This window comes from Salvelinus alpinus, chromosome 10 (assembly GCF_045679555.1).
Source record: "Salvelinus alpinus chromosome 10, SLU_Salpinus.1, whole genome shotgun sequence".
In the NCBI taxonomy this organism is placed as follows: Eukaryota; Metazoa; Chordata; class Actinopteri; order Salmoniformes; family Salmonidae; genus Salvelinus; species Salvelinus alpinus.
This window is the reverse complement of record NC_092095.1, coordinates 2,530,477-2,541,734: the sequence shown is the minus strand read 5'-3', so window position 1 is coordinate 2,541,734 and position 11,258 is coordinate 2,530,477.

Below are 11,258 nucleotides of genomic sequence, written 5' to 3'. Positions count from 1 at the left end.
CACACCAGCTAGATCTAATGTCTCTATTATATTATGACAGACCAGCTAGATATACTGTCTCTATTATATTATGACAGACCAGCTAGATATACTGTCTCTATTATATAATGAGAGACCAGCTAGATCTACTGCATCTATTATATTATGACACACCAGCTAGATCTAATGTCTCTATTATATTATGACAGACCAGCTAGATCTACTGTCTCTATTATATTATGACAGACCAGCTAGATATACTGTCTCTATTATATTATGACAGACCAGCTAGATCTAATGTCTCTATTTTATTATGACAGACCAGCTAGATCTACAGTATCTATTATATTATGACAGGCCAGCTAGATCTGCTGTCTCTATTATATTATGAGAGACCAGCTAGATCTAATGTCTCTATTACATTATGACAGACCAGCTAGATCTAATGTCTCTATTATATTATGACAGACCAGCTAGATATACTGTCTCTATTATATTATGACAGACCAGCTTGATATACTGTCTCTATTATATTATGACAGACCAGCTAGATCTAATGTCTCTATTATATTATGACAGACCAGCTAGATCTACAGTATCTATTATATTATGACAGACCAGCTAGATCTACAGTATCTATTATATTATGACAGACCAGCTAGATCTGCTGTCTCTATTATATTATGACAGACCAGCTAGATCTACGGTCTCTATTATATTATGACAGACCAGCTAGATCTAATGTATATATTACATTACGACAGACCAGCTAGATCGAATGTCTCTATTACATTATGATAGACCAGCTAGATCTAATGTCTCTATTACATTATGACAGACCAGCTAGATCTACTGTCTCTATTATATTATGACAGACCAGCTACATCTACTGTCTCTATTATATTATGACAGACCAGCTAGATATACTGTCTCTATTATATTATGACAGACCAGCTAGATCTAATGTCTCTATTTTATGACAGACCAGCTAGATCTAATGTCTCTATTATATAATGACAGACCAGCTAGATCTACTGCCTCTATTATATTATGACAGACCAGCTAGATCTAATGTCTCTATTATATTATGACAGACCAGCTAGATCTACTGTCTCTATTATATAATGACAGACCAGCTAGATCTACTGTCTCTATTATATTATGACAGACCAGCTAGATCTACTGTCTCTATTATATTATGACAGACCAGCTAGATATACTGTCTCTATTACATTATGACAGACCAGCTAGATCTAATGTCTCTATTAAATTATGACAGACCAGCAAGATCTACTGTCTCTATTATATTATGACAGACCAGCTAGATATACTGTCTCTATTATATTATGACAGACCAGCTAGATATACTGTCTCTATTATATAATGAGAGACCAGCTAGATCTACTGCATCTATTATATTATGACACACCAGCTAGATCTAATGTCTCTATTATATTATGACAGACCAGCTAGATCTACAGTATCTATTATATTATGACAGGCCAGCTAGATCTGCTGTCTCTATTATATTATGAGAGACCAGCTAGATCTAATGTCTCTATTATATTATGACACACCAGCTAGATCTAATGTCTCTATTATATTATGACAGACCAGCTAGATATACTGTCTCTATTATATTATGACAGACCAGCTAGATATACTGTCTCTATTATATAATGAGAGACCAGCTAGATCTACTGCATCTATTATATTATGACACACCAGCTAGATCTAATGTCTCTATTATATTATGACAGACCAGCTAGATCTACTGTCTCTATTATATTATGACAGACCAGCTAGATATACTGTCTCTATTATATTATGACAGACCAGCTAGATCTAATGTCTCTATTTTATTATGACAGACCAGCTAGATCTACAGTATCTATTATATTATGACAGGCCAGCTAGATCTGCTGTCTCTATTATATTATGACAGACCAGCTAGATCTAATGTCTCTATTACATTATGACAGACCAGCTAGATCTAATGTCTCTATTATATTATGACAGACCAGCTAGATATACTGTCTCTATTATATTATGACAGACCAGCTTGATATACTGTCTCTATTATATTATGACAGACCAGCTAGATCTAATGTCTCTATTATATTATGACAGACCAGCTAGATCTACAGTATCTATTATATTATGACAGACCAGCTAGATCTACAGTATCTATTATATTATGACAGACCAGCTAGATCTAATGTCTCTATTATATTATGACAGACCAGCTAGATCTACGGTCTCTATTATATTATGACAGACCAGCTAGATCTAATGTATCTATTACATTACGACAGACCAGCTAGATCTAATGTCTCTATTACATTATGATAGACCAGCTAGATCTAATGTCTCTATTACATTATGACAGACCAGCTAGATCTACTGTCTCTATTATATTATGACAGACCAGCTACATCTACTGTCTCTATTATATTATGACAGACCAGCTAGATATACTGTCTCTATTATATTATGACAGACCAGTTAGATCTACTGCCTCTATTATATTATGACAGACCAGCTAGATCTAATGTCTCTATTATATTATGACAGACCAGCTAGATCTACTGTCTCTATTATATTATGACAGACCAGCTAGATATACTGTCTCTATTATATTATGACAGACCAGCTAGATCTAATGTCTCTATTATATTATGACATGCCAGCTAGATCTACTGTCTCTATTATATTATGACAGACCAGCTAGATATACTGTCTCTATTATATTATGACAGACCAGCTAGATCTAATGTCTCTATTATATTATGACAGACCAGCTAGATCTACTGTCTCTATTATATTATGACAGACCAGCTAGATATACTGTCTCTATTATATTATGACAGACCAGCTAGATCTAACGTCTCTATTACATTATGACAGACCAGCTAGATCGAATGTCTCTATTACATTATGATAGACCAGCTAGATCTAATGTCTCTATTATATTATGACAGAGCAGCTAGATCTAATGTCTCTATTATATTATGACAGACCAGCTAGATCTAATGTCTCTATTATATTATGACAGACCAGCTAGATCTAATGTCTCTATTACATTATGACAGACCAGCTAGATCTACTGTCTCTATTATATTATGACAGACCAGCTAGATCTACTGTCTCTATTATATTATGACAGACCAGCTAGATATACTGTCTCTATTATATTATGACAGACCAGTTAGATCTACTGCCTCTATTATATTATGACAGACCAGCTAGATCTAATGTCTCTATTATATTATGACAGACCAGCTAGATATACTGTCTCTATTATATTATGACAGACCAGCTAGATATACTGTCTCTATTATATTATGACAGACCAGTTAGATCTACTGCCTCTATTATATTATGACAGACCAGCTAGATCTAATGTCTCTATTATATTATGACAGACCAGCTAGATCTACTGTCTCTATTATATTATGACAGACCAGCTAGATATACTGTCTCTATTATATTATGACAGACCAGCTAGATCTAATGTCTCTATTTTATGACAGACCAGCTAGATCTAATGTCTCTATTATATAATGACAGACCAGCTAGATCTACTGCCTCTATTATATTATGACAGACCAGCTAGATCTAATGTCTCTATTATATTATGACAGACCAGCTAGATCTACTGTCTCTATTATATTTTGACATACCAGCTAGATATACTGTCTCTATTATATTATGACAGACCAGCTAGATCTAATGTCTCTATTATATTATGACAGACCAGCTAGATATACTGTCTCTATTATATTATGACAGACCAGCTAGATCTAATGTCTCTATTACATTATGACAGACCAGCTAGATCGAATGTCTCTATTACATTATGATAGACCAGCTAGATCTAATGTCTCTATTATATTATGACAGACCAGCTAGATCTAATGTCTCTATTATATTATGACAGACCAGCTAGATCTAATGTCTCTATTATATTATGACAGACCAGCTAGATCTAATGTCTCTATTACATTATGACAGACCAGCTAGATCTACTGTCTCTATTATATTATGACAGACCAGCTAGATCTACTGTCTCTATTATATTATGACAGACCAGCTAGATATACTGTCTCTATTATATTATGACAGACCAGTTAGATCTACTGCCTCTATTATATTATGACAGACCAGCTAGATCTAATGTCTCTATTATATTATGACAGACCAGCTAGATATACTGTCTCTATTATATTATGACAGACCAGCTAGATCTAATGTCTCTATTTTATGACAGACCAGCTAGATCTAATGTCTCTATTATATAATGACAGACCAGCTAGATCTACTGCCTCTATTATATTATGACAGACCAGCTAGATCTAATGTCTCTATTATATTATGACAGACCAGCTAGATCTACTGTCTCTATTATATTATGACAGACCAGCTAGATCTACTTTCTCTATTATATTATGACAGACCAGCTAGATCTACTGTCTCTATTATATTATGGCAGACCAGCTAGATATATTGTCTCTATTATATTATGACAGACCAGCTAGATCTAATGTCTCTATTATATTATGACAGACCAGCTAGATCTACTGTCTCTATTATATAATGACAGACCAGCTAGATCTACTTTCTCTATTATATTATGACAGACCAGCTAGATCTACTGTCTCTATTATATTATGACAGACCAGCTAGATATACTGTCTCTATTACATTATGACAGACCAGCTAGATCTACTGTCTCTATTATATTATGACAGACCAGCTAGATCTACTGTCTCTATTATATTATGACAGACCAGCTAGATATACTGTCTCTATTATATTATGACAGACCAGCTAGATCTAATGTCTCTATTATATTATGACAGACCAGCTAGATCTACAGTCTCTATTATATTATGACAGGCCAGCTAGATCTACTGTCTCTATTATATTATGCCAGACCAGCTAGATCTACTGTCTCTATTATATTATGACAGACCAGCTAGATATACTGTCTCTATTATATTATGACAGACCAGCTAGATCTACTGTCTCTATTATATTATGACAGACCAGCTAGATCTACTGTCTCTATTATATTATGACAGACCAGCTAGATCTACTGTCTCTATTATATTATGACAGACCAGCTAGATGTACTGTCTCTATTATATTATGACAGACCAGCTAGATATATTATCTCTGTTATATTATGACAGACCAGCTAGATATACTGTCTCTATTACATTATGACAGACCAGCTAGATCTAATGTCTCTATTAAATTATGACAGACCAGCAAGATCTACTGTCTCTATTATATTATGACAGACCAGCTAGATATACTGTCTCTATTATATTATGACAGACCAGCTAGATATGCTGTCTCTATTATATAATGACAGACCAGCTAGATCTACTGCCTCTATTATATTATGACAGACCAGCTAGATCTAATGTCTCTATTATATTATGACAGACCAGCTAGATCTACTGTCTCTATTATATTATGACAGACCAGCTAGATTTACTGTCTCTATTATATTATGACAGACCAGCTAGATCTAATGTCTCTATTATATTATGACAGACCAGCTAGATCTACAGTATCTATTATATTATGACAGGCCAGCTAGATCTACTGTCTCTATTATATTATGACAGACCAGCTAGATCTAATGTCTCTATTACATTATGACAGACCAGCTAGATCTAATGTCTCTATTATATTATGACAGACCAGCTAGATCTACAGTATTTATTATAGTATGACAGGCCAGCTAGATCTACTGTCTCTATTATATTATGACAGACCAGCTAGATCTAATGTCTCTATTATATTATGACAGACCAGCTAGATCTAATGTCTCTATTATATTATGACAGACCAGCTAGATCTACTGTCTCTATTAAATTATGACAGACCAGCTAGATCTACTGTCTCTATTATATTATGACAGACCAGCTAGATCTAATGTCTCTATTATATTATCACAAACCAGCTAGATCTACTGTCTCTATTATATTATGACAGACCAGCTAGATCTACTGTCTCTATTACATTATGACAGACCAGCTAGATATACTGTCTCTATTATATTATGACAGACCAGCTAGATCTACTGTCTCTATTATATTATGACAGACCAGCTAGATCTAATGTCTCTATTATATTATGACAGACCAGCTAGATCTACTGTCTCTATTATATTATGACAGACCAGCTAGATCTACTGCCTCTATTATATTATGACAGACCAGCTAGATATACTGTCTCTATTATATTATGACAGACCAGCTAGATCTAATGTCTCTATTATATTATGACAGACCAGCTAGATCTACAGTCTCTATTATATTATGACAGGCCAGCTAGATCTACTGTCTCTATTATATTATGACAGACCAGCTAGATCTACTGTCTCTATTATATTATGACAGACCAGCTAGATCTACTGTCTCTATTATATTATGACAGACCAGCTAGATCTACTGTCTCTATTATATTATGACAGACCAGCTAGATCTAATGTCTCTATTATATTATGACAGACCAGCTAGATCTACTGTCTCTATTATATTATGACAGACCAGCTAGATCTACTGTCTCTATTATATTATGACAGACCAGCTAGATCTACTGTCTCTGTTATATTATGACAGACCAGCTAGATATACTGTCTCTATTATATTATGACAGACCAGCTAGATCTAATGTCTCTATTATATAATGACAGACCAGCTAGATCTACTGCCTCTATTATATAATGACAGACCAGCTAGATATACTGTCTCTATTACATTATGACAGACCAGCTAGATCTACTGTCTCTATTATATAATGACAGACCAGCTAGATCTACTGCCTCTATTATATTATGACAGACCAGCTAGATATACTGTCTCTATTATATTATGACAGACCAGCTAGATCTAATGTCTCTATTTTATTATGACAGACCAGCTAGATCTACAGTTTCTATTATATTATGACAGGCCAGCTAGATCTACTGTCTCTATTATATTATGACAGACCAGCTAGATCTACTGCCTCTATTATATTATGACAGACCAGCTAGATATACTGTCTCTATTATATTATGACAGACCAGCTAGATCTAATGTCTCTATTTTATTATGACAGACCAGCTAGATCTACAGTTTCTATTATATTATGACAGGCCAGCTAGATCTACTGTCTCTATTATATTATGACAGACCAGCTAGATGTACTGTCTCTATTATATTATGACAGACCAGCTAGATATACTGTCTCTATTATATTATGACAGACCAGCTAGATCTACTGTCTCTATTATATAATGACAGACCAGCTAGATCTACAGTTTCTATTATATTATGACAGGCCAGCTAGATCTACTGTGTTTATTATATTATGACAGACCAGCTAGATGTACTGTCTCTATTATATTATGACAGACCAGCTAGATATATTATCTCTGTTATATTATGACAGACCAGCTAGATATACTGTCTCTATTACATTATGACAGACCAGCTAGATCTAATGTCTCTATTAAATTATGACAGACCAGCAAGATCTACTGTCTCTATTATATTATGACAGACCAGCTAGATATACTGTCTCTATTATATTATGACAGACCAGCTAGATATGCTGTCTCTATTATATAATGACAGACCAGCTAGATCTACTGCCTCTATTATATTATGACAGACCAGCTAGATCTAATGTCTCTATTATATTATGACAGACCAGCTAGATCTACTGTCTCTATTATATTATGACAGACCAGCTAGATATACTGTCTCTATTATATTATGACAGACCAGCTAGATCTAATGTCTCTATTTTATTATGACAGACCAGCTAGATCTACAGTATCTATTATATTATGACAGGCCAGCTAGATCTACTGTCTCTTTTATATTATGACAGACCAGCTAGATCTAATGTCTCTATTACATTATGACAGACCAGCTAGATCTAATGTCTCTATTATATAATGACAGACCAGCTAGATCTACAGTATCTATTATAGTATGACAGGACAGCTAGATCTACTGTCTCTATTATATTAGGACAGACCAGCTAGATCTAATGTCTCTATTACATTATGACAGACCAGCTAGATCGAATGTCTCTATTATATTATGACAGACCAGCTAGATCTAATGTCTCTATTACATTATGACAGACCAGCTAGATATACTGTCTCTATTATATTATGACAGACCAGCTAAATCTAATGTCTCTATTATATTATTACAAACCAGCTAGATCTACTGTCTCTATTATATTATGACAGACCAGCTAGATCTACTGTCTCTATTATATTATGACAGACCAGCTAGATATACTGTCTCTGTTATATTATGACAGACCAGCTAGATCTACTGTCTCTATTATATAATGACAGACCAGCTAGATCTACTGTCTCTATTATATTATGACAGACCAGCTAGATCTACTGTCTCTATTATATTATGACAGGCCAGCTAGATCTACTGTCTCTATTATATTATGACAGACCAGCTAGATGTACTGTCTCTATTATATTATGACAGACCAGCTAGATATACTGTCTCTATTATATTATGACAGACCAGCTAGATATACTGTCTCTATTATATTATGACAGACCAGCTAGATCTACAGTTTCTATTATATTATGACAGGCCAGCTAGATCTACTGTCTCTATTATATTATGACAGACCAGCTAGATGTACTGTCTCTATTATATTATGACAGACCAGCTAGATATATTATCTCTGTTATATTATGACAGACCAGCTAGATATACTGTCTCTATTACATTATGACAGACCAGCTAGATCTAATGTCTCTATTAAATTATGACAGACCAGCAAGATCTACTGTCTCTATTATATTATGACAGACCAGCTAGATATACTGTCTCTATTATATTATGACAGACCAGCTAGATATACTGTCTCTATTATATAATGACAGACCAGCTAGATCTACTGTCTCTATTATATTATGACAGACCAGCTAGATCTAATGTCTCTATTATATTATGACAGACCAGCTAGATCTACTGTCTCTATTATATTATGACAGACCAGCTAGATATACTGTCTCTATTATATTATGACAGACCAGCTAGATCTAATGTCTCTATTTTATTATGACAGACCAGCTAGATCTACAGTATCTATTATATTATGACAGGCCAGCTAGATCTACTGTCTCTTTTATATTATGACAGACCAGCTAGATCTAATGTCTCTATTACATTATGACAGACCAGCTAGATCTAATGTCTCTATTATATTATGACAGACCAGCTAGATCTACAGTATCTATTATAGTATGACAGGCCAGCTAGATCTACTGTCTCTATTATATTAGGACAGACCAGCTAGATCTAATGTCTCTATTACATTATGACCGACCAGCTAGATCGAATGTCTCTATTATATTATGACAGACCAGCTAGATCTAATGTCTCTATTACATTATGACAGACCAGCTAGATATACTGTCTCTATTATATTATGACAGACCAGCTAGATCTAATGTCTCTATTATATTATCACAAACCAGCTAGATCTACTGTCTCTATTATATTATGACAGACCAGCTAGATCTACTGTCTCTATTATATTATGACAGACCAGCTAGATATACTGTCTCTGTTATATTATGACAGACCAGCTAGATCTACTGTCTCTATTATATAATGACAGACCAGCTAGATCTACTGTCTCTATTATATTATGACAGACCAGCTAGATCTACTGTCTCTATTATATTATGACAGACCAGCTAGATATACTGTCTCTATTACATTATGACAGACCAGCTAGATCTAATGTCTCTATTAAATTATGACAGACCAGCAAGATCTACTGCCTCTATTATATTATGACAGACCAGCTAGATCTACTGTCTCTATTATATTATGACAGAGTAGCTAGATGTACAGTATCTATTATATAATGACAGACCAGCTAGATAACTGTCTCTATTATATTATGACAGACCAGCTAGATATACTGTCTCTATTATATTATGACAGACCAGCTAGATCTATTGTCTCTATTACATTATGAAAGACCAGCTAGATCTAATGTCTCTATTATATTATGACAGACCAGCTAGATCTACTGTCTCTATTATATTATGACAGACCAGCTAGATCTACTGTCTCTATTATATTATGACAGACCAGCTAGATCTACCGTATCTATTATATTATGACATACCAGCTAGATCTACTGTCTCTATTATATTATGACAGACCAGCTAGATCTACTGTCTCTATTATATAATGACAGACCAGCTAGATAACTGTCTCTATTATATTATGACAGACCAGCTAGATATACTGTCTCTATTATATTATGACAGACCAGCTAGATCTACTGTCTCTATTATATTATGACAGACCAGCTAGATCTACTGTCTCTATTACATTATGACAGACCAGCTAAGTCGAATGTCTCTATTATATTATGACAGACCAGCTAGATCTACTGTCTCTATTATATAATGACAGACCAGCTAGATGTACAGTATCTATTATATTATGACAGACCAGCTATATCTACTGTCTCTATTATATTATGACAGAGCAGCTAGATGTACAGTATCTATTATATTATGACAGACCAGCTAGATCTACTGTCTCTATTATATTATGACAGACAAGCTAGATCTACTGTCTCTATTATTTTATGACAGACCAGCTAGATCTACAGTATCTATTATATTATGCCAGACCAGCTAGACCTAATGTCTCTATTATATTATGACAGACCAGCTAGATCTACTGTCTCTATTACATTATGACAGACCAGCTAGATCTAATGTCTCTATTATATTATGACAGAACAGCTAGATCTACTGTCTCTATTATATAATGACAGACCAGCTAGATCTACTGTCTCTATTATATTATGACAGACCAGCTAGATCTAATGTCTCTATTACATGATGACAGACCAGCTAGATCTAATGTCTCTATTATATTATGACAGACCAGCTAGATCTAATGTCTCTATTATATTATGACAGACCAGCTAGATCTAATGTCTCTATTATATTATGACAGACCAGCTAGATCTACTGTCTCTATTATATTATGACAGACCAGCTAGATATACTGTCTCTATTATATTATGACAGACCACCTGGATCTACAGTATCTATTATATTATGACAGACCAGCTAGATCTACAGTATCTATTATATTATGACAGACCAGCTAGATCTACTGTCTCTATTATATTATGACAGACCAGCTAGATCTACTGTCTCTATTATATTATGACAGACCAGCTAGATCTAATGT